Below are 24,699 nucleotides of genomic sequence, written 5' to 3'. Positions count from 1 at the left end.
CGGGCGGCACCTTTCTGCTTTGCCCGCCTAAGCGGCGCCACGCTCCCTCGGATACTGTGTCCTTTCCCTCTGCACTGCGTCTGCCGAGGTGCTCTCTGCCTCTCGGAGCAGAAGGGCAAAGGACAATGTTTTCCACAGCAGGGTAGAAATGGCATTGCTAGCAGGAAAGCTAGATGCCTTGGTACTGTCCCCTTAGCCCTTGCCACTCACTTCAGGCACGTACGCTGAGCAGAACAGCCTGCTGTTCTGAAGCTTCGCTGGCTGCCGTTCGTGCCCAGACGCGATTTCCTTCCCAAGGAGGCGAAGCGCCGTCTACTTCTCGCAGCGAGCACGCTGCTCCTGGCTTTCGCTTCTGCCGCAACGAGCTCGCTACGAGCACTTTTCTTCTCAACCCTCTAGACCATTGCGTTCTGCTTTTCTTGTCTCGTGAATGGAGACGGAAAGCTTCTCGGCTACAATCTCGCCTAGAACAACTGCGGCTACACATTAAGCTCGCCCGGAACGCCCTGCTGAAACTTGCCTTCTGGCACCCCATTCGCGGGGCAGCCGTCTTTCTTCGGCCACCTGCCAAGTGGCCCCATATCGCCGCGCTCGTTGCACTCCGCTTGTCAGATTGGCTTCCCGTGGCGCTGATTTCAGCCTGGCCAAATACTAGCGCTGCGGAGAGCTGTCTCGCAGACAATCCTGTTCCAGCATAGAAATTTGTCCTGCAATGTTCCCCCCTCTTTTCCCCCATGGTGTTGCTCTGATGAATGCCTTGAGCATGGAACGACTTAAGCCAGCAAGTATTCCTCGCCGGCCACCTCTCGCTGTGCAAGAGGTATGCCGTGGACCCTTGGAACGCTGCCAAGCAAAAAGCAGAGCAGTGACCATAAAAGCGAGGAGAGAGCATGCACGAAGCACACTAGTTCTGTCTAGTGCTTTCCGTGCAGAGAGGCGGCAAAGCTGAATGCCGTGCCAGAGCTTCACTTCTCGCTGGAGCACAGGAAGGCAAGAATGAAGAGGCAGAACACAGCCTTGGTTTCAGCAGCCTCCGGGGCTGCAAAAGTTCAGCAATAGCTCTGTCAAAGCAGAACTCGGCTGAGAATGCTCTCGCAGCTTGGGCAAGTTAGGCGCAGCTGTTGACCAGCTCTGCCCGTGGCCACAGGCTGCTTCTTCCACCTTCACTGTGGCAGAGCTTTTGCGGAGCAGAGAGGGCATTCTTCAAGGGCGTGTTCTCCAGGGTGCTGTGAAACAGAGCCTAGCACGCTGTCTCGCTGATCCTGGCTTTCGGCAAGCAGGCGTGCCAGACCGCCGACATTCTGCACTCTGGCAGCCTAGTTGCCAGCTTTCGGCAGCTGCTGTCCTAGCAAGGAAGCTCAGGGAGTCAAAGCCAGTGCCGGGCGGCACCTTTCTGCTTTGCCCGCCTAAGCGGCGCCACGCTCCCTCGGATACTGTGTCCTTTCCCTCTGCACTGCGTCTGCCGAGGTGCTCTCTGCCTCTCGGAGCAGAAGAGCAAAGGAGAATGTTTTCCACAGCAGGGTAGAAATGGCATTGCTAGCAGGAAAGCTAGATGCCTTGGAACTGTCCCCTTAGCCCTTGCCACTCACTTCAGGCTCGTACGCTGAGCAGAACAGCCTGCGGTTCTGAAGCTTCGCTGGCTGCCGTTCGTGCCCAGACGCGATTTCCTTCCCAAGGAGGCGAAGCGCCGTCTACTTCTCGCACCGAGCACGCTGCTCCTGGCTTTCGCTTCTGCCGCAACGAGCTCGCTACGAGCACTTTTCTTCTCAACCCTCTAGACCATTGCGTTCTGCTTTTCTTGTCTCGTGAATGGAGACGGAAAGCTTCTCGGCTACAATCTCGCCTAGAACAACTGCGGCTACACATTAAGCTCGCCCGCAACGCCCTGCTGAAACTTGCCTTCTGGCACCCCATTCGCGGGGCAGCCGTCTTTCTTCGGCCACCTGCCAAGTGGCCCCATATCGCCGCGCTCGTTGCACTCCGCTTGTCAGATTGGCTTCCCGTGGCGCTGATTTCAGCCTGGCCAAATACTAGCGCTGCGGAGAGCTGTCTCGCAGACAATCCTGTTCCAGCATAGAAATTTGTCCTGCAATGTTCCCCCCTCTTTTCCCCCATGGTGTTGCTCTGATGAATGCCTTGAGCATGGAACGACTTAAGCCAGCAAGTATTCCTCGCCGGCCACCTCTCGCTGTGCAAGAGGTATGCCGTGGACCCTTGGAACGCTGCCAAGCAAAAAGCAGAGCAGTGACCATAAAAGCGAGGAGAGAGCATGCACGAAGCACACTAGTTCTGTCTAGTGCTTTCCGTGCAGAGAGGCGGCAAAGCTGAATGCCGTGCCAGAGCTTCACTTCTCGCTGGAGCACAGGAAGGCAAGAATGAAGAGGCAGAACACAGCCTTGGTTTCAGCAGCCTCCGGGGCTGCAAAAGTTCAGCAATAGCTCTGTCAAAGCAGAACTCGGCTGAGAATGCTCTCGCAGCTTGGGCAAGTTAGGCGCAGCTGTTGACCAGCTCTGCCCGTGGCCACAGGCTGCTTCTTCCACCTTCACTGTGGCAGAGCTTTTGCGGAGCAGAGAGGGCATTCTTCAAGGACGTGTTCTCCAGGGTGCTGTGAAACAGAGCCTAGCACGCTGTCTCGCTGATCCTGGCTTTCGGCAAGCAGGCGTGCCAGACCGCCGACATTCTGCACTCTGGCAGCCTAGTTGCCAGCTTTCGGCAGCTGCTGTCCTAGCAAGGAAGCTCAGGGAGTCAAAGCCAGTGCCGGGCGGCACCTTTCTGCTTTGCCCGCCTAAGCGGCGCCACGCTCCCTCGGATACTGTGTCCTTTCCCTCTGCACTGCGTCTGCCGAGGTGCTCTCTGCCTCTCGGAGCAGAAGGGCAAAGGACAATGTTTTCCACAGCAGGGTAGAAATGGCATTGCAGGCAGGAAAGCTAGATGCCTTGGAACTGTCCCCTTAGCCCTTGCCACTCACTTCAGGCTCGCACGCTGAGCAGAACAGCCTGCTGTTCTGAAGCTTCGCTGGCTGCCGTTCGTGCCCAGACGCGATTTCCTTCCCAAGGAGGCGAAGCGCCGTCTACTTCTCGCAGCGAGCACGCTGCTCCTGGCTTTCGCTTCTGCCGCAACGAGCTCGCTACGAGCACTTTTCTTCTCAACCCTCTAGACCATTGCGTTCTGCTTTTCTTGTCTCGTGAATGGAGACGGAAAGCTTCTCGGCTACAATCTCGCCTAGAACAACTGCGGCTACACATTAAGCTCGCCCGCAACGCCCTGCTGAAACTTGCCTTCTGGCACCCCATTCGCGGGGCAGCCGTCTTTCTTCGGCCACCTGCCAAGTGGCCCCATATCGCCGCGCTCGTTGCACTCCGCTTGTCAGATTGGCTTCCCGTGGCGCTGATTTCAGCCTGGCCAAATACTAGCGCTGCGGAGAGCTGTCTCGCAGACAATCCTGTTCCAGCATAGAAATTTGTCCTGCAATGTTCCCCCCTCTTTTCCCCCATGGTGTTGCTCTGATGAATGCCTGGAGCATGGAACGACTTAAGCCAGCAAGTATTCCTCGCCGGCCACCTCTCGCTGTGCAAGAGGTATGCCGTGGACCCTTGGAACGCTGCCAAGCAAAAAGCAGAGCAGTGACCATAAAAGCGAGGAGAGAGCATGCACGAAGCACACTAGTTCTGTCTAGTGCTTTCCGTGCAGAGAGGCGGCAAAGCTGAATGCCGTGCCAGAGCTTCACTTCTCGCTGGAGCACAGGAAGGCAAGAATGAAGAGGCAGAACACAGCCTTGGTTTCAGCAGCCTCCGGGGCTGCAAAAGTTCAGCAATAGCTCTGTCAAAGCAGAACTCGGCTGAGAATGCTCTCGCAGCTTGGGCAAGTTAGGCGCAGCTGTTGACCAGCTCTGCCCGTGGCCACAGGCTGCTTCTTCCACCTTCACTGTGGCAGAGCTTTTGCGGAGCAGAGAGGGCATTCTTCAAGGGCGTGTTCTCCAGGGTGCTGTGAAACAGAGCCTAGCACGCTGTCTCGCTGATCCTGGCTTTCGGCAAGCAGGCGTGCCAGACCGCCGACATTCTGCACTCTGGCAGCCTAGTTGCCAGCTTTCGGCGGCTGCTGTCCTAGCAAGGAAGCTCAGGGAGTCAAAGCCAGTGCCGGGCGGCACCTTTCTGCTTTGCCCGCCTAAGCGGCGCCACGCTCCCTCGGATACTGTGTCCTTTCCCTCTGCACTGCGTCTGCCGAGGTGCTCTCTGCCTCTCGGAGCAGAAGGGCAAAGGACAATGTTTTCCACAGCAGGGTAGAAATGGCATTGCAGGCAGGAAAGCTAGATGCCTTGGAACTGTCCCCTTAGCCCTTGCCACTCACTTCAGGCTCGCACGCTGAGCAGAACAGCCTGCTGTTCTGAAGCTTCGCTGGCTGCCGTTCGTGCCCAGACGCGATTTCCTTCCCAAGGAGGCGAAGCGCCGTCTACTTCTCGCAGCGAGCACGCTGCTCCTGGCTTTCGCTTCTGCCGCAACGAGCTCGCTACGAGCACTTTTCTTCTCAACCCTCTAGACCATTGCGTTCTGCTTTTCTTGTCTCGTGAATGGAGACGGAAAGCTTCTCGGCTACAATCTCGCCTAGAACAACTGCGGCTACACATTAAGCTCGCCCGCAACGCCCTGCTGAAACTTGCCTTCTGGCACCCCATTCGCGGGGCAGCCGTCTTTCTTCGGCCACCTGCCAAGTGGCCCCATATCGCCGCGCTCGTTGCACTCCGCTTGTCAGATTGGCTTCCCGTGGCGCTGATTTCAGCCTGGCCAAATACTAGCGCTGCGGAGAGCTGTCTCGCAGACAATCCTGTTCCAGCATAGAAATTTGTCCTGCAATGTTCCCCCCTCTTTTCCCCCATGGTGTTGCTCTGATGAATGCCTGGAGCATGGAACGACTTAAGCCAGCAAGTATTCCTCGCCGGCCACCTCTCGCTGTGCAAGAGGTATGCCGTGGACCCTTGGAACGCTGCCAAGCAAAAAGCAGAGCAGTGACCATAAAAGCGAGGAGAGAGCATGCACGAAGCACACTAGTTCTGTCTAGTGCTTTCCGTGCAGAGAGGCGGCAAAGCTGAATGCCGTGCCAGAGCTTCACTTCTCGCTGGAGCACAGGAAGGCAAGAATGAAGAGGCAGAACACAGCCTTGGTTTCAGCAGCCTCCGGGGCTGCAAAAGTTCAGCAATAGCTCTGTCAAAGCAGAACTCGGCTGAGAATGCTCTCGCAGCTTGGGCAAGTTAGGCGCAGCTGTTGACCAGCTCTGCCCGTGGCCACAGGCTGCTTCTTCCACCTTCACTGTGGCAGAGCTTTTGCGGAGCAGAGAGGGCATTCTTCAAGGGCGTGTTCTCCAGGGTGCTGTGAAACAGAGCCTAGCACGCTGTCTCGCTGATCCTGGCTTTCGGCAAGCAGGCGTGCCAGACCGCCGACATTCTGCACTCTGGCAGCCTAGTTGCCAGCTTTCGGCAGCTGCTGTCCTAGCAAGGAAGCTCAGGGAGTCAAAGCCAGTGCCGGGCGGCACCTTTCTGCTTTGCCCGCCTAAGCGGCGCCACGCTCCCTCGGATACTGTGTCCTTTCCCTCTGCACTGCGTCTGCCGAGGTGCTCTCTGCCTCTCGGAGCAGAAGGGCAAAGGACAATGTTTTCCACAGCAGGGTAGAAATGGCATTGCAGGCAGGAAAGCTAGATGCCTTGGAACTGTCCCCTTAGCCCTTGCCACTCACTTCAGGCTCGCACGCTGAGCAGAACAGCCTGCTGTTCTGAAGCTTCGCTGGCTGCCGTTCGTGCCCAGACGCGATTTCCTTCCCAAGGAGGCGAAGCGCCGTCTACTTCTCGCAGCGAGCACGCTGCTCCTGGCTTTCGCTTCTGCCGCAACGAGCTCGCTACGAGCACTTTTCTTCTCAACCCTCTAGACCATTGCGTTCTGCTTTTCTTGTCTCGTGAATGGAGACGGAAAGCTTCTCGGCTACAATCTCGCCTAGAACAACTGCGGCTACACATTAAGCTCGCCCGCAACGCCCTGCTGAAACTTGCCTTCTGGCACCCCATTCGCGGGGCAGCCGTCTTTCTTCGGCCACCTGCCAAGTGGCCCCATATCGCCGCGCTCGTTGCACTCCGCTTGTCAGATTGGCTTCCCGTGGCGCTGATTTCAGCCTGGCCAAATACTAGCGCTGCGGAGAGCTGTCTCGCAGACAATCCTGTTCCAGCATAGAAATTTGTCCTGCAATGTTCCCCCCTCTTTTCCCCCATGGTGTTGCTCTGATGAATGCCTTGAGCATGGAACGACTTAAGCCAGCAAGTATTCCTCGCCGGCCACCTCTCGCTGTGCAAGAGGTATGCCGTGGACCCTTGGAACGCTGCCAAGCAAAAAGCAGAGCAGTGACCATAAAAGCGAGGAGAGAGCATGCACGAAGCACACTAGTTCTGTCTAGTGCTTTCCGTGCAGAGAGGCGGCAAAGCTGAATGCCGTGCCAGAGCTTCACTTCTCGCTGGAGCACAGGAAGGCAAGAATGAAGAGGCAGAACACAGCCTTGGTTTCAGCAGCCTCCGGGGCTGCAAAAGTTCAGCAATAGCTCTGTCAAAGCAGAACTCGGCTGAGAATGCTCTCGCAGCTTGGGCAAGTTAGGCGCAGCTGTTGACCAGCTCTGCCCGTGGCCACAGGCTGCTTCTTCCACCTTCACTGTGGCAGAGCTTTTGCGGAGCAGAGAGGGCATTCTTCAAGGGCGTGTTCTCCAGGGTGCTGTGAAACAGAGCCTAGCACGCTGTCTCGCTGATCCTGGCTTTCGGCAAGCAGGCGTGCCAGACCGCCGACATTCTGCACTCTGGCAGCCTAGTTGCCAGCTTTCGGCAGCTGCTGTCCTAGCAAGGAAGCTCAGGGAGTCAAAGCCAGTGCCGGGCGGCACCTTTCTGCTTTGCCCGCCTAAGCGGCGCCACGCTCCCTCGGATACTGTGTCCTTTCCCTCTGCACTGCGTCTGCCGAGGTGCTCTCTGCCTCTCGGAGCAGAAGGGCAAAGGACAATGTTTTCCACAGCAGGGTAGAAATGGCATTGCTAGCAGGAAAGCTAGATGCCTTGGAACTGTCCCCTTAGCCCTTGCCACTCACTTCAGGCTCGCACGCTGAGCAGAACAGCCTGCTGTTCTGAAGCTTCGCTGGCTGCCGTTCGTGCCCAGACGCGATTTCCTTCCCAAGGAGGCGAAGCGCCGTCTACTTCTCGCAGCGAGCACGCTGCTCCTGGCTTTCGCTTCTGCCGCAACGAGCTCGCTACGAGCACTTTTCTTCTCAACCCTCTAGACCATTGCGTTCTGCTTTTCTTGTCTCGTGAATGGAGACGGAAAGCTTCTCGGCTACAATCTCGCCTAGAACAACTGCGGCTACACATTAAGCTCGCCCGGAACGCCCTGCTGAAACTTGCCTTCTGGCACCCCATTCGCGGGGCAGCCGTCTTTCTTCGGCCACCTGCCAAGTGGCCCCATATCGCCGCGCTCGTTGCACTCCGCTTGTCAGATTGGCTTCCCGTGGCGCTGATTTCAGCCTGGCCAAATACTAGCGCTGCGGAGAGCTGTCTCGCAGACAATCCTGTTCCAGCATAGAAATTTGTCCTGCAATGTTCCCCCCTCTTTTCCCCCATGGTGTTGCTCTGATGAATGCCTTGAGCATGGAACGACTTAAGCCAGCAAGTATTCCTCGCCGGCCACCTCTCGCTGTGCAAGAGGTATGCCGTGGACCCTTGGAACGCTGCCAAGCAAAAAGCAGAGCAGTGACCATAAAAGCGAGGAGAGAGCATGCACGAAGCACACTAGTTCTGTCTAGTGCTTTCCGTGCAGAGAGGCGGCAAAGCTGAATGCCGTGCCAGAGCTTCACTTCTCGCTGGAGCACAGGAAGGCAAGAATGAAGAGGCAGAACACAGCCTTGGTTTCAGCAGCCTCCGGGGCTGCAAAAGTTCAGCAATAGCTCTGTCAAAGCAGAACTCGGCTGAGAATGCTCTCGCAGCTTGGGCAAGTTAGGCGCAGCTGTTGACCAGCTCTGCCCGTGGCCACAGGCTGCTTCTTCCACCTTCACTGTGGCAGAGCTTTTGCGGAGCAGAGAGGGCATTCTTCAAGGGCGTGTTCTCCAGGGTGCTGTGAAACAGAGCCTAGCACGCTGTCTCGCTGATCCTGGCTTTCGGCAAGCAGGCGTGCCAGACCGCCGACATTCTGCACTCTGGCAGCCTAGTTGCCAGCTTTCGGCAGCTGCTGTCCTAGCAAGGAAGCTCAGGGAGTCAAAGCCAGTGCCGGGCGGCACCTTTCTGCTTTGCCCGCCTAAGCGGCGCCACGCTCCCTCGGATACTGTGTCCTTTCCCTCTGCACTGCGTCTGCCGAGGTGCTCTCTGCCTCTCGGAGCAGAAGGGCAAAGGACAATGTTTTCCACAGCAGGGTAGAAATGGCATTGCTAGCAGGAAAGCTAGATGCCTTGGTACTGTCCCCTTAGCCCTTGCCACTCACTTCAGGCACGTACGCTGAGCAGAACAGCCTGCTGTTCTGAAGCTTCGCTGGCTGCCGTTCGTGCCCAGACGCGATTTCCTTCCCAAGGAGGCGAAGCGCCGTCTACTTCTCGCAGCGAGCACGCTGCTCCTGGCTTTCGCTTCTGCCGCAACGAGCTCGCTACGAGCACTTTTCTTCTCAACCCTCTAGACCATTGCGTTCTGCTTTTCTTGTCTCGTGAATGGAGACGGAAAGCTTCTCGGCTACAATCTCGCCTAGAACAACTGCGGCTACACATTAAGCTCGCCCGCAACGCCCTGCTGAAACTTGCCTTCTGGCACCCCATTCGCGGGGCAGCCGTCTTTCTTCGGCCACCTGCCAAGTGGCCCCATATCGCCGCGCTCGTTGCACTCCGCTTGTCAGATTGGCTTCCCGTGGCGCTGATTTCAGCCTGGCCAAATACTAGCGCTGCGGAGAGCTGTCTCGCAGACAATCCTGTTCCAGCATAGAAATTTGTCCTGCAATGTTCCCCCCTCTTTTCCCCCATGGTGTTGCTCTGATGAATGCCTTGAGCATGGAACGACTTAAGCCAGCAAGTATTCCTCGCCGGCCACCTCTCGCTGTGCAAGAGGTATGCCGTGGACCCTTGGAACGCTGCCAAGCAAAAAGCAGAGCAGTGACCATAAAAGCGAGGAGAGAGCATGCACGAAGCACACTAGTTCTGTCTAGTGCTTTCCGTGCAGAGAGGCGGCAAAGCTGAATGCCGTGCCAGAGCTTCACTTCTCGCTGGAGCACAGGAAGGCAAGAATGAAGAGGCAGAACACAGCCTTGGTTTCAGCAGCCTCCGGGGCTGCAAAAGTTCAGCAATAGCTCTGTCAAAGCAGAACTCGGCTGAGAATGCTCTCGCAGCTTGGGCAAGTTAGGCGCAGCTGTTGACCAGCTCTGCCCGTGGCCACAGGCTGCTTCTTCCACCTTCACTGTGGCAGAGCTTTTGCGGAGCAGAGAGGGCATTCTTCAAGGGCGTGTTCTCCAGGGTGCTGTGAAACAGAGCCTAGCACGCTGTCTCGCTGATCCTGGCTTTCGGCAAGCAGGCGTGCCAGACCGCCGACATTCTGCACTCTGGCAGCCTAGTTGCCAGCTTTCGGCAGCTGCTGTCCTAGCAAGGAAGCTCAGGGAGTCAAAGCCAGTGCCGGGCGGCACCTTTCTGCTTTGCCCGCCTAAGCGGCGCCACGCTCCCTCGGATACTGTGTCCTTTCCCTCTGCACTGCGTCTGCCGAGGTGCTCTCTGCCTCTCGGAGCAGAAGGGCAAAGGACAATGTTTTCCACAGCAGGGTAGAAATGGCATTGCAGGCAGGAAAGCTAGATGCCTTGGAACTGTCCCCTTAGCCCTTGCCACTCACTTCAGGCTCGCACGCTGAGCAGAACAGCCTGCTGTTCTGAAGCTTCGCTGGCTGCCGTTCGTGCCCAGACGCGATTTCCTTCCCAAGGAGGCGAAGCGCCGTCTACTTCTCGCAGCGAGCACGCTGCTCCTGGCTTTCGCTTCTGCCGCAACGAGCTCGCTACGAGCACTTTTCTTCTCAACCCTCTAGACCATTGCGTTCTGCTTTTCTTGTCTCGTGAATGGAGACGGAAAGCTTCTCGGCTACAATCTCGCCTAGAACAACTGCGGCTACACATTAAGCTCGCCCGCAACGCCCTGCTGAAACTTGCCTTCTGGCACCCCATTCGCGGGGCAGCCGTCTTTCTTCGGCCACCTGCCAAGTGGCCCCATATCGCCGCGCTCGTTGCACTCCGCTTGTCAGATTGGCTTCCCGTGGCGCTGATTTCAGCCTGGCCAAATACTAGCGCTGCGGAGAGCTGTCTCGCAGACAATCCTGTTCCAGCATAGAAATTTGTCCTGCAATGTTCCCCCCTCTTTTCCCCCATGGTGTTGCTCTGATGAATGCCTGGAGCATGGAACGACTTAAGCCAGCAAGTATTCCTCGCCGGCCACCTCTCGCTGTGCAAGAGGTATGCCGTGGACCCTTGGAACGCTGCCAAGCAAAAAGCAGAGCAGTGACCATAAAAGCGAGGAGAGAGCATGCACGAAGCACACTAGTTCTGTCTAGTGCTTTCCGTGCAGAGAGGCGGCAAAGCTGAATGCCGTGCCAGAGCTTCACTTCTCGCTGGAGCACAGGAAGGCAAGAATGAAGAGGCAGAACACAGCCTTGGTTTCAGCAGCCTCCGGGGCTGCAAAAGTTCAGCAATAGCTCTGTCAAAGCAGAACTCGGCTGAGAATGCTCTCGCAGCTTGGGCAAGTTAGGCGCAGCTGTTGACCAGCTCTGCCCGTGGCCACAGGCTGCTTCTTCCACCTTCACTGTGGCAGAGCTTTTGCGGAGCAGAGAGGGCATTCTTCAAGGGCGTGTTCTCCAGGGTGCTGTGAAACAGAGCCTAGCACGCTGTCTCGCTGATCCTGGCTTTCGGCAAGCAGGCGTGCCAGACCGCCGACATTCTGCACTCTGGCAGCCTAGTTGCCAGCTTTCGGCAGCTGCTGTCCTAGCAAGGAAGCTCAGGGAGTCAAAGCCAGTGCCGGGCGGCACCTTTCTGCTTTGCCCGCCTAAGCGGCGCCACGCTCCCTCGGATACTGTGTCCTTTCCCTCTGCACTGCGTCTGCCGAGGTGCTCTCTGCCTCTCGGAGCAGAAGGGCAAAGGACAATGTTTTCCACAGCAGGGTAGAAATGGCATTGCAGGCAGGAAAGCTAGATGCCTTGGAACTGTCCCCTTAGCCCTTGCCACTCACTTCAGGCTCGCACGCTGAGCAGAACAGCCTGCTGTTCTGAAGCTTCGCTGGCTGCCGTTCGTGCCCAGACGCGATTTCCTTCCCAAGGAGGCGAAGCGCCGTCTACTTCTCGCAGCGAGCACGCTGCTCCTGGCTTTCGCTTCTGCCGCAACGAGCTCGCTACGAGCACTTTTCTTCTCAACCCTCTAGACCATTGCGTTCTGCTTTTCTTGTCTCGTGAATGGAGACGGAAAGCTTCTCGGCTACAATCTCGCCTAGAACAACTGCGGCTACACATTAAGCTCGCCCGCAACGCCCTGCTGAAACTTGCCTTCTGGCACCCCATTCGCGGGGCAGCCGTCTTTCTTCGGCCACCTGCCAAGTGGCCCCATATCGCCGCGCTCGTTGCACTCCGCTTGTCAGATTGGCTTCCCGTGGCGCTGATTTCAGCCTGGCCAAATACTAGCGCTGCGGAGAGCTGTCTCGCAGACAATCCTGTTCCAGCATAGAAATTTGTCCTGCAATGTTCCCCCCTCTTTTCCCCCATGGTGTTGCTCTGATGAATGCCTTGAGCATGGAACGACTTAAGCCAGCAAGTATTCCTCGCCGGCCACCTCTCGCTGTGCAAGAGGTATGCCGTGGACCCTTGGAACGCTGCCAAGCAAAAAGCAGAGCAGTGACCATAAAAGCGAGGAGAGAGCATGCACGAAGCACACTAGTTCTGTCTAGTGCTTTCCGTGCAGAGAGGCGGCAAAGCTGAATGCCGTGCCAGAGCTTCACTTCTCGCTGGAGCACAGGAAGGCAAGAATGAAGAGGCAGAACACAGCCTTGGTTTCAGCAGCCTCCGGGGCTGCAAAAGTTCAGCAATAGCTCTGTCAAAGCAGAACTCGGCTGAGAATGCTCTCGCAGCTTGGGCAAGTTAGGCGCAGCTGTTGACCAGCTCTGCCCGTGGCCACAGGCTGCTTCTTCCACCTTCACTGTGGCAGAGCTTTTGCGGAGCAGAGAGGGCATTCTTCAAGGGCGTGTTCTCCAGGGTGCTGTGAAACAGAGCCTAGCACGCTGTCTCGCTGATCCTGGCTTTCGGCAAGCAGGCGTGCCAGACCGCCGACATTCTGCACTCTGGCAGCCTAGTTGCCAGCTTTCGGCAGCTGCTGTCCTAGCAAGGAAGCTCAGGGAGTCAAAGCCAGTGCCGGGCGGCACCTTTCTGCTTTGCCCGCCTAAGCGGCGCCACGCTCCCTCGGATACTGTGTCCTTTCCCTCTGCACTGCGTCTGCCGAGGTGCTCTCTGCCTCTCGGAGCAGAAGGGCAAAGGACAATGTTTTCCACAGCAGGGTAGAAATGGCATTGCTAGCAGGAAAGCTAGATGCCTTGGAACTGTCCCCTTAGCCCTTGCCACTCACTTCAGGCTCGCACGCTGAGCAGAACAGCCTGCTGTTCTGAAGCTTCGCTGGCTGCCGTTCGTGCCCAGACGCGATTTCCTTCCCAAGGAGGCGAAGCGCCGTCTACTTCTCGCAGCGAGCACGCTGCTCCTGGCTTTCGCTTCTGCCGCAACGAGCTCGCTACGAGCACTTTTCTTCTCAACCCTCTAGACCATTGCGTTCTGCTTTTCTTGTCTCGTGAATGGAGACGGAAAGCTTCTCGGCTACAATCTCGCCTAGAACAACTGCGGCTACACATTAAGCTCGCCCGCAACGCCCTGCTGAAACTTGCCTTCTGGCACCCCATTCGCGGGGCAGCCGTCTTTCTTCGGCCACCTGCCAAGTGGCCCCATATCGCCGCGCTCGTTGCACTCCGCTTGTCAGATTGGCTTCCCGTGGCGCTGATTTCAGCCTGGCCAAATACTAGCGCTGCGGAGAGCTGTCTCGCAGACAATCCTGTTCCAGCATAGAAATTTGTCCTGCAATGTTCCCCCCTCTTTTCCCCCATGGTGTTGCTCTGATGAATGCCTTGAGCATGGAACGACTTAAGCCAGCAAGTATTCCTCGCCGGCCACCTCTCGCTGTGCAAGAGGTATGCCGTGGACCCTTGGAACGCTGCCAAGCAAAAAGCAGAGCAGTGACCATAAAAGCGAGGAGAGAGCATGCACGAAGCACACTAGTTCTGTCTAGTGCTTTCCGTGCAGAGAGGCGGCAAAGCTGAATGCCGTGCCAGAGCTTCACTTCTCGCTGGAGCACAGGAAGGCAAGAATGAAGAGGCAGAACACAGCCTTGGTTTCAGCAGCCTCCGGGGCTGCAAAAGTTCAGCAATAGCTCTGTCAAAGCAGAACTCGGCTGAGAATGCTCTCGCAGCTTGGGCAAGTTAGGCGCAGCTGTTGACCAGCTCTGCCCGTGGCCACAGGCTGCTTCTTCCACCTTCACTGTGGCAGAGCTTTTGCGGAGCAGAGAGGGCATTCTTCAAGGGCGTGTTCTCCAGGGTGCTGTGAAACAGAGCCTAGCACGCTGTCTCGCTGATCCTGGCTTTCGGCAAGCAGGCGTGCCAGACCGCCGACATTCTGCACTCTGGCAGCCTAGTTGCCAGCTTTCGGCAGCTGCTGTCCTAGCAAGGAAGCTCAGGGAGTCAAAGCCAGTGCCGGGCGGCACCTTTCTGCTTTGCCCGCCTAAGCGGCGCCACGCTCCCTCGGATACTGTGTCCTTTCCCTCTGCACTGCGTCTGCCGAGGTGCTCTCTGCCTCTCGGAGCAGAAGGGCAAAGGACAATGTTTTCCACAGCAGGGTAGAAATGGCATTGCTAGCAGGAAAGCTAGATGCCTTGGTACTGTCCCCTTAGCCCTTGCCACTCACTTCAGGCACGTACGCTGAGCAGAACAGCCTGCTGTTCTGAAGCTTCGCTGGCTGCCGTTCGTGCCCAGACGCGATTTCCTTCCCAAGGAGGCGAAGCGCCGTCTACTTCTCGCAGCGAGCACGCTGCTCCTGGCTTTCGCTTCTGCCGCAACGAGCTCGCTACGAGCACTTTTCTTCTCAACCCTCTAGACCATTGCGTTCTGCTTTTCTTGTCTCGTGAATGGAGACGGAAAGCTTCTCGGCTACAATCTCGCCTAGAACAACTGCGGCTACACATTAAGCTCGCCCGCAACGCCCTGCTGAAACTTGCCTTCTGGCACCCCATTCGCGGGGCAGCCGTCTTTCTTCGGCCACCTGCCAAGTGGCCCCATATCGCCGCGCTCGTTGCACTCCGCTTGTCAGATTGGCTTCCCGTGGCGCTGATTTCAGCCTGGCCAAATACTAGCGCTGCGGAGAGCTGTCTCGCAGACAATCCTGTTCCAGCATAGAAATTTGTCCTGCAATGTTCCCCCCTCTTTTCCCCCATGGTGTTGCTCTGATGAATGCCTTGAGCATGGAACGACTTAAGCCAGCAAGTATTCCTCGCCGGCCACCTCTCGCTGTGCAAGAGGTATGCCGTGGACCCTTGGAACGCTGCCAAGCAAAAAGCAGAGCAGTGACCATAAAAGCGAGGAGAGAGCATGCACGAAGCACACTAGTTCTGTCTAGTGCTTTCCGTGCAGAGAGGCGGCAAAGCTGAATGCCGTGCCAGAGCTTCACTTCTCGCTGGAGCACAGGAAGGCAAGAATGAAGAGGCAGAACACAGCCTTGGTTTCAGCAGCCTCCGGGGCTGCAAAAGTTCAGCAATAGCTCTGTCAAAGCAGAACTCGGCTGAGAATGCTCTCGCAGCTTGGGCAAGTTAGGCGCAGCTGTTGACCAGCTCTGCCCGTGGCCACAGGCTGCTTCTTCCACCTTCACTGTGGCAGAGCTTTTGCGGAGCAGAGAGGGCATTCTTCAAGGGCGTGTTCTCCAGGGTGCTGTGAAACAGAGCCTAGCACGCTGTCTCGCTGATCCTGGCTTTCGGCAAGCAGGCGTGCCAGACCGCCGACATTCTGCACTCTGGCAGCCTAGTTGCCAGCTTTCGGCGGCTGCTGTCCTAGCAAGGAAGCTCAGGGAGTCAAAGCCAGTGCCGGGCGGCACCTTTCTGCTTTGCCCGCCTAAGCGGCGCCACGCTCCCTCGGATACTGTGTCCTTTCCCTCTGCACTGCGTCTGCCGAGGTGCTCTCTGCCTCTCGGAGCAGAAGGGCAAAGGACAATGTTTTCCACAGCAGGGTAGAAATGGCATTGCAGGCAGGAAAGCTAGATGCCTTGGAACTGTCCCCTTAGCCCTTGCCACTCACTTCAGGCTCGCACGCTGAGCAGAACAGCCTGCTGTTCTGAAGCTTCGCTGGCTGCCGTTCGTGCCCAGACGCGATTTCCTTCCCAAGGAGGCGAAGCGCCGTCTACTTCTCGCAGCGAGCACGCTGCTCCTGGCTTTCGCTTCTGCCGCAACGAGCTCGCTACGAGCACTTTTCTTCTCAACCCTCTAGACCATTGCGTTCTGCTTTTCTTGTCTCGTGAATGGAGACGGAAAGCTTCTCGGCTACAATCTCGCCTAGAACAACTGCGGCTACACATTAAGCTCGCCCGCAACGCCCTGCTGAAACTTGCCTTCTGGCACCCCATTCGCGGGGCAGCCGTCTTTCTTCGGCCACCTGCCAAGTGGCCCCATATCGCCGCGCTCGTTGCACTCCGCTTGTCAGATTGGCTTCCCGTGGCGCTGATTTCAGCCTGGCCAAATACTAGCGCTGCGGAGAGCTGTCTCGCAGACAATCCTGTTCCAGCATAGAAATTTGTCCTGCAATGTTCCCCCCTCTTTTCCCCCATGGTGTTGCTCTGATGAATGCCTTGAGCATGGAACGACTTAAGCCAGCAAGTATTCCTCGCCGGCCACCTCTCGCTGTGCAAGAGGTATGCCGTGGACCCTTGGAACGCTGCCAAGCAAAAAGCAGAGCAGTGACCATAAAAGCGAGGAGAGAGCATGCACGAAGCACACTAGTTCTGTCTAGTGCTTTCCGTGCAGAGAGGCGGCAAAGCTGAATGCCGTGCCAGAGCTTCACTTCTCGCTGGAGCACAGGAAGGCAAGAATGAAGAGGCAGAACACAGCCTTGGTTTCAGCAGCCTCCGGGGCTGCAAAAGTTCAGCAATAGCTCTGTCAAAGCAGAACTCGGCTGAGAATGCTCTCGCAGCTTGGGCAAGTTAGGCGCAGCTGTTGACCAGCTCTGCCCGTGGCCACAGGCTGCTTCTTCCACCTTCACTGTGGCAGAGCTTTTGCGGAGCAGAGAGGGCATTCTTCAAGGGCGTGTTCTCCAGGGTGCTGTGAAACAGAGCCTAGCACGCTGTCTCGCTGATCCTGGCTTTCGGCAAGCAGGCGTGCCAGACCGCCGACATTCTGCACTCTGGCAGCCTAGTTGCCAGCTTTCGGCAGCTGCTGTCCTAGCAAGGAAGCTCAGGGAGTCAAAGCCAGTGCCGGGCGGCACCTTTCTGCTTTGCCCGCCTAAGCGGCGCCACGCTCCCTCGGATACTGTGTCCTTTCCCTCTGCACTGCGTCTGCCGAGGTGCTCTCTGCCTCTCGGAGCAGAAGGGCAAAGGACAATGTTTTCCACAGCAGGGTAGAAATGGCATTGCTAGCAGGAAAGCTAGATGCCTTGGAACTGTCCCCTTAGCCCTTGCCACTCACTTCAGGCTCGCACGCTGAGCAGAACAGCCTGCTGTTCTGAAGCTTCGCTGGCTGCCGTTCGTGCCCAGACGCGATTTCCTTCCCAAGGAGGCGAAGCGCCGTCTACTTCTCGCAGCGAGCACGCTGCTCCTGGCTTTCGCTTCTGCCGCAACGAGCTCGCTACGAGCACTTTTCTTCTCAACCCTCTAGACCATTGCGTTCTGCTTTTCTTGTCTCGTGAATGGAGACGGAAAGCTTCTCGGCTACAATCTCGCCTAGAACAACTGCGGCTACACATTAAGCTCGCCCGCAACGCCCTGCTGAAACTTGCCTTCTGGCACCCCATTCGCGGGGCAGCCGTCTTTCTTCGGCCACCTGCCAAGTGGCCCCATATCGCCGCGCTCGTTGCACTCCGCTTGTCAGATTGGCTTCCCGTGGCGCTGATTTCAGCCTGGCCAAATACTAGCGCTGCGGAGAGCTGTCTCGCAGACAATCCTGTTCCAGCATAGAAATTTGTCCTGCAATGTTCCCCCCTCTTTTCCCCCATGGTGTTGCTCTGATGAATGCCTTGAGCATGGAACGACTTAAGCCAGCAAGTATTCCTCGCCGGCCACCTCTCGCTGTGCAAGAGGTATGCCGTGGACCCTTGGAACGCTGCCAAGCAAAAAGCAGAGCAGTGACCATAAAAGCGAGGAGAGAGCATGCACGAAGCACACTAGTTCTGTCTAGTGCTTTCCGTGCAGAGAGGCGGCAAAGCTGAATGCCGTGCCAGAGCTTCACTTCTCGCTGGAGCACAGGAAGGCAAGAATGAAGAGGCAGAACACAGCCTTGGTTTCAGCAGCCTCCGGGGCTGCAAAAGTTCAGCAATAGCTCTGTCAAAGCAGAACTCGGCTGAGAATGCTCTCGCAGCTTGGGCAAGTTAGGCGCAGCTGTTGACCAGCTCTGCCCGTGGCCACAGGCTGCTTCTTCCACCTTCACTGTGGCAGAGCTTTTGCGGAGCAGAGAGGGCATTCTTCAAGGGCGTGTTCTCCAGGGTGCTGTGAAACAGAGCCTAGCACGCTGTCTCGCTGATCCTGGCTTTCGGCAAGCAGGCGTGCCAGACCGCCGACATTCTGCACTCTGGCAGCCTAGTTGCCAGCTTTCGGCGGCTGCTGTCCTAGCAAGGAAGCTCAGGGAGTCAAAGCCAGTGCCGGGCGGCACCTTTCTGCTTTGCCCGCCTAAGCGGCGCCACGCTCCCTCGGATACTGTGTCCTTTCCCTCTGCACTGCGTCTGCCGAGGTGCTCTCTGCCTCTCGGAGCAGAAGGGCAAAGGACAATGTTTTCCACAGCAGGGTAGAAATGGCATTGCAGGCAGGAAAGCTAGATGCCTTGGAACTGTCCCCTTAGCCCTTGCCACTCACTTCAGGCTCGCACGCTGAGCAGAACAGCCTGCTGTTCTGAAGCTTCGCTGGCTGCCGTTCGTGCCCAGACGCGATTTCCTTCCCAAGGAGGCGAAGCGCCGTCTACTTCTCGCAGCGAGCACGCTGCTCCTGGCTTTCGCTTCTGCCGCAACGAGCTCGCTACGAGCACTTTTCTTCTCAACCCTCTAGACCATTGCGTTCTGCTTTTCTTGTCTCGTGAATGGAGACGGAAAGCTTCTCGGCTACAATCTCGCCTAGAACAACTGCGGCTACACATTAAGCTCGCCCGCAACGCCCTGCTGAAACTTGCCTTCTGGCACCCCATTCGCGGGGCAGCCGTCTTTCTTCGGCCACCTGCCAAGTGGCCCCATATCGCCGCGCTCGTTGCACTCCGCTTGTCAGATTGGCTTCCCGTGGCGCTGATTTCAGCCTGGCCAAATACTAGCGCTGCGGAGAGCTGTCTCGCAGACAATCCTGTTCCAGCATAGAAATTTGTCCTGCAATGTTCCCCCCTCTTTTCCCCCATGGTGTTGCTCTGATGAATGCCTTGAGCATGGAACGACTTAAGCCAGCAAGTATTCCTCGCCGGCCACCTCTCGCTGTGCAAGAGGTATGCCGTGGACCCTTGGAACGCTGCCAAGCAAAAAGCAGAGCAGTGACCATAAAAGCGAGGAGAGAGCATGCACGAAGCACACTAGTTCTGTCTAGTGCTTTCCGTGCAGAGAGGCGGCAAAGCTGAATGCCGTGCCAGAGCTTCACTTCTCGCTGGAGCACAGGAAGGCAAGAATGAAGAGGCAGAACACAGCCTTGGTTTCAGCAGCCTCCGGGGCTGCAAAAGTTCAGCAATAGCTCTGTCAAAGCAGAACTCGGCTGAGAATGCTCTCGCAGCTTGGGCAAGTTAGGCGCAGCTGTTGACCAGCTCTGCCCGTGGCCACAGGCTGCTTCTTCCACCTTCACTGTGGCAGAGCTTTTGCGGAGCAGAGAGGGCATTCTTCAAGGGCGTGTTCTCCAGGGTGCTGTGAAACAGAGCCTAGCACGCTGTCTCGCTGATCCTGGCTTTCGGCAAGCAGGCGTGCCAGACCGCCGACATTCTGCACTCTGGCAGCCTAGTTGCCAGCTTTCGGCAGCTGCTGTCCTAGCAAGGAAGCTCAGGGAGTCAAAGCCAGTGCCGGGCGGCACCTTTCTGCTTTGCCCGCCTAAGCGGCGCCACGCTCCCTCGGATACTGTGTCCTTTCCCTCTGCACTGCGTCTGCCGAGGTGCTCTCTGCCTCTCGGAGCAGAAGGGCAAAGGACAATGTTTTCCACAGCAGGGTAGAAATGGCATTGCAGGCAGGAAAGCTAGATGCCTTGGAACTGTCCCCTTAGCCCTTGCCACTCACTTCAGGCTCGCACGCTGAGCAGAACAGCCTGCTGTTCTGAAGCTTCGCTGGCTGCCGTTCGTGCCCAGACGCGATTTCCTTCCCAAGGAGGCGAAGCGCCGTCTACTTCTCGCAGCGAGCACGCTGCTCCTGGCTTTCGCTTCTGCCGCAACGAGCTCGCTACGAGCACTTTTCTTCTCAACCCTCTAGACCATTGCGTTCTGCTTTTCTTGTCTCGTGAATGGAGACGGAAAGCTTCTCGGCTACAATCTCGCCTAGAACAACTGCGGCTACACATTAAGCTCGCCCGCAACGCCCTGCTGAAACTTGCCTTCTGGCACCCCATTCGCGGGGCAGCCGTCTTTCTTCGGCCACCTGCCAAGTGGCCCCATATCGCCGCGCTCGTTGCACTCCGCTTGTCAGATTGGCTTCCCGTGGCGCTGATTTCAGCCTGGCCAAATACTAGCGCTGCGGAGAGCTGTCTCGCAGACAATCCTGTTCCAGCATAGAAATTTGTCCTGCAATGTTCCCCCCTCTTTTCCCCCATGGTGTTGCTCTGATGAATGCCTTGAGCATGGAACGACTTAAGCCAGCAAGTATTCCTCGCCGGCCACCTCTCGCTGTGCAAGAGGTATGCCGTGGACCCTTGGAACGCTGCCAAGCAAAAAGCAGAGCAGTGACCATAAAAGCGAGGAGAGAGCATGCACGAAGCACACTAGTTCTGTCTAGTGCTTTCCGTGCAGAGAGGCGGCAAAGCTGAATGCCGTGCCAGAGCTTCACTTCTCGCTGGAGCACAGGAAGGCAAGAATGAAGAGGCAGAACACAGCCTTGGTTTCAGCAGCCTCCGGGGCTGCAAAAGTTCAGCAATAGCTCTGTCAAAGCAGAACTCGGCTGAGAATGCTCTCGCAGCTTGGGCAAGTTAGGCGCAGCTGTTGACCAGCTCTGCCCGTGGCCACAGGCTGCTTCTTCCACCTTCACTGTGGCAGAGCTTTTGCGGAGCAGAGAGGGCATTCTTCAAGGGCGTGTTCTCCAGGGTGCTGTGAAACAGAGCCTAGCACGCTGTCTCGCTGATCCTGGCTTTCGGCAAGCAGGCGTGCCAGACCGCCGACATTCTGCACTCTGGCAGCCTAGTTGCCAGCTTTCGGCAGCTGCTGTCCTAGCAAGGAAGCTCAGGGAGTCAAAGCCAGTGCCGGGCGGCACCTTTCTGCTTTGCCCGCCTAAGCGGCGCCACGCTCCCTCGGATACTGTGTCCTTTCCCTCTGCACTGCGTCTGCCGAGGTGCTCTCTGCCTCTCGGAGCAGAAGGGCAAAGGACAATGTTTTCCACAGCAGGGTAGAAATGGCATTGCTAGCAGGAAAGCTAGATGCCTTGGTACTGTCCCCTTAGCCCTTGCCACTCACTTCAGGCACGTACGCTGAGCAGAACAGCCTGCTGTTCTGAAGCTTCGCTGGCTGCCGTTCGTGCCCAGACGCGATTTCCTTCCCAAGGAGGCGAAGCGCCGTCTACTGCTCGCACCGAGCACGCTGCTCCTGGCTTTCGCTTCTGCCGCAACGAGCTCGCTACGAGCACTTTTCTTCTCAACCCTCTAGACCATTGCGTTCTGCTTTTCTTGTCTCGTGAATGGAGACGGAAAGCTTCTCGGCTACAATCTCGCCTAGAACAACTGCGGCTACACATTAAGCTCGCCCGCAACGCCCTGCTGAAACTTGCCTTCTGGCACCCCATTCGCGGGGCAGCCGTCTTTCTTCGGCCACCTGCCAAGTGGCCCCATATCGCCGCGCTCGTTGCACTCCGCTTGTCAGATTGGCTTCCCGTGGCGCTGATTTCAGCCTGGCCAAATACTAGCGCTGCGGAGAGCTGTCTCGCAGACAATCCTGTTCCAGCATAGAAATTTGTCCTGCAATGTTCCCCCCTCTTTTCCCCCATGGTGTTGCTCTGATGAATGCCTTGAGCATGGAACGACTTAAGCCAGCAAGTATTCCTCGCCGGCCACCTCTCGCTGTGCAAGAGGTATGCCGTGGACCCTTGGAACGCTGCCAAGCAAAAAGCAGAGCAGTGACCATAAAAGCGAGGAGAGAGCATGCACGAAGCACACTAGTTCTGTCTAGTGCTTTCCGTGCAGAGAGGCGGCAAAGCTGAATGCCGTGCCAGAGCTTCACTTCTCGCTGGAGCACAGGAAGGCAAGAATGAAGAGGCAGAACACAGCCTTGGTTTCAGCAGCCTCCGGGGCTGCAAAAGTTCAGCAATAGCTCTGTCAAAGCAGAACTCGGCTGAGAATGCTCTCGCAGCTTGGGCAAGTTAGGCGCAGCTGTTGACCAGCTCTGCCCGTGGCCACAGGCTGCTTCTTCCACCTTCACTGTGGCAGAGCTTTTGCGGAGCAGAGAGGGCATTCTTCAAGGGCGTGTTCTCCAGGGTGCTGTGAAACAGAGCCTAGCACGCTGTCTCGCTGATCCTGGCTTTCGGCAAGCAGGCGTGCCAGACCGCCGACATTCTGCACTCTGGCAGCCTAGTTGCCAGCTTTCGGCAGCTGCTGTCCTAGCAAGGAAGCTCAGGGAGTCAAAGCCAGTGCCGGGCGGCACCTTTCTGCTTTGCCCGCCTAAGCGGCGCCACGCTCCCTCGGATACTGTGTCCTTTCCCTCTGCACTGCGTCTGCCGAGGTGCTCTCTGCCTCTCGGAGCAGAAGAGCAAAGGAGAATGTTTTCCACAGCAGGGTAGAAATGGCATTGCTAGCAGGAAAGCTAGATGCCTTGGAACTGTCCCCTTAGCCCTTGCCACTCACTTCAGGCTCGTACGCTGAGCAGAACAGCCTGCTGTTCTGAAGCTTCGCTGGCTGCCGTTCGTGCCCAGACGCGATTTCCTTCCCAAGGAGGCGAAGCGCCGTCTACTTCTCGCAGCGAGCACGCTGCTCCTGGCTTTCGCTTCTGCCGCAACGAGCTCGCTACGAGCACTTTTCTTCTCAACCCTCTAGACCATTGCGTTCTGCTTTTCTTGTCTCGTGAATGGAGACGGAAAGCTTCTCGGCTACAATCTCGCCTAGAACAACTGCGGCTACACATTAAGCTCGCCCGCAACGCCCTGCTGAAACTTGCCTTCTGGCACCCCATTCGCGGGGCAGCCGTCTTTCTTCGGCCACCTGCCAAGTGGCCCCATATCGCCGCGCTCGTTGCACTCCGCTTGTCAGATTGGCTTCCCGTGGCGCTGATTTCAGCCTGGCCAAATACTAGCGCTGCGGAGAGCTGTCTCGCAGACAATCCTGTTCCAGCATAGAAATTTGTCCTGCAATGTTCCCCCCTCTTTTCCCCCATGGTGTTGCTCTGATGAATGCCTTGAGCATGGAACGACTTAAGCCAGCAAGTATTCCTCGCCGGCCACCTCTCGCTGTGCAAGAGGTATGCCGTGGACCCTTGGAACGCTGCCAAGCAAAAAGCAGAGCAGTGACCATAAAAGCGAGGAGAGAGCATGCACGAAGCACACTAGTTCTGTCTAGTGCTTTCCGTGCAGAGAGGCGGCAAAGCTGAATGCCGTGCCAGAGCTTCACTTCTCGCTGGAGCACAGGAAGGCAAGAATGAAGAGGCAGAACACAGCCTTGGTTTCAGCAGCCTCCGGGGCTGCAAAAGTTCAGCAATAGCTCTGTCAAAGCAGAACTCGGCTGAGAATGCTCTCGCAGCTTGGGCAAGTTAGGCGCAGCTGTTGACCAGCTCTGCCCGTGGCCACAGGCTGCTTCTTCCACCTTCACTGTGGCAGAGCTTTTGCGGAGCAGAGAGGGCATTCTTCAAGGACGTGTTCTCCAGGGTGCTGTGAAACAGAGCCTAGCACGCTGTCTCGCTGATCCTGGCTTTCGGCAAGCAGGCGTGCCAGACCGCCGACATTCTGCACTCTGGCAGCCTAGTTGCCAGCTTTCGGCAGCTGCTGTCCTAGCAAGGAAGCTCAGGGAGTCAAAGCCAGTGCCGGGCGGCACCTTTCTGCTTTGCCCGCCTAAGCGGCGCCACGCTCCCTCGGATACTGTGTCCTTTCCCTCTGCACTGCGTCTGCCGAGGTGCTCTCTGCCTCTCGGAGCAGAAGGGCAAAGGACAATGTTTTCCACAGCAGGGTAGAAATGGCATTGCAGGCAGGAAAGCTAGATGCCTTGGAACTGTCCCCTTAGCCCTTGCCACTCACTTCAGGCTCGCACGCTGAGCAGAACAGCCTGCTGTTCTGAAGCTTCGCTGGCTGCCGTTCGTGCCCAGACGCGATTTCCTTCCCAAGGAGGCGAAGCGCCGTCTACTTCTCGCAGCGAGCACGCTGCTCCTGGCTTTCGCTTCTGCCGCAACGAGCTCGCTACGAGCACTTTTCTTCTCAACCCTCTAGACCATTGCGTTCTGCTTTTCTTGTCTCGTGAATGGAGACGGAAAGCTTCTCGGCTACAATCTCGCCTAGAACAACTGCGGCTACACATTAAGCTCGCCCGCAACGCCCTGCTGAAACTTGCCTTCTGGCACCCCATTCGCGGGGCAGCCGTCTTTCTTCGGCCACCTGCCAAGTGGCCCCATATCGCCGCGCTCGTTGCACTCCGCTTGTCAGATTGGCTTCCCGTGGCGCTGATTTCAGCCTGGCCAAATACTAGCGCTGCGGAGAGCTGTCTCGCAGACAATCCTGTTCCAGCATAGAAATTTGTCCTGCAATGTTCCCCCCTCTTTTCCCCCATGGTGTTGCTCTGATGAATGCCTTGAGCATGGAACGACTTAAGCCAGCAAGTATTCCTCGCCGGCCACCTCTCGCTGTGCAAGAGGTATGCCGTGGACCCTTGGAACGCTGCCAAGCAAAAAGCAGAGCAGTGACCATAAAAGCGAGGAGAGAGCATGCACGAAGCACACTAGTTCTGTCTAGTGCTTTCCGTGCAGAGAGGCGGCAAAGCTGAATGCCGTGCCAGAGCTTCACTTCTCGCTGGAGCACAGGAAGGCAAGAATGAAGAGGCAGAACACAGCCTTGGTTTCAGCAGCCTCCGGGGCTGCAAAAGTTCAGCAATAGCTCTGTCAAAGCAGAACTCGGCTGAGAATGCTCTCGCAGCTTGGGCAAGTTAGGCGCAGCTGTTGACCAGCTCTGCCCGTGGCCACAGGCTGCTTCTTCCACCTTCACTGTGGCAGAGCTTTTGCGGAGCAGAGAGGGCATTCTTCAAGGGCGTGTTCTCCAGGGTGCTGTGAAACAGAGCCTAGCACGCTGTCTCG

This window comes from Cinclus cinclus, unplaced genomic scaffold, assembly GCF_963662255.1.
Source record: "Cinclus cinclus unplaced genomic scaffold, bCinCin1.1 SCAFFOLD_75, whole genome shotgun sequence".
Taxonomy (NCBI): Eukaryota; Metazoa; Chordata; class Aves; order Passeriformes; family Cinclidae; genus Cinclus; species Cinclus cinclus.
Note: the sequence above shows the minus strand (reverse complement) of the source record.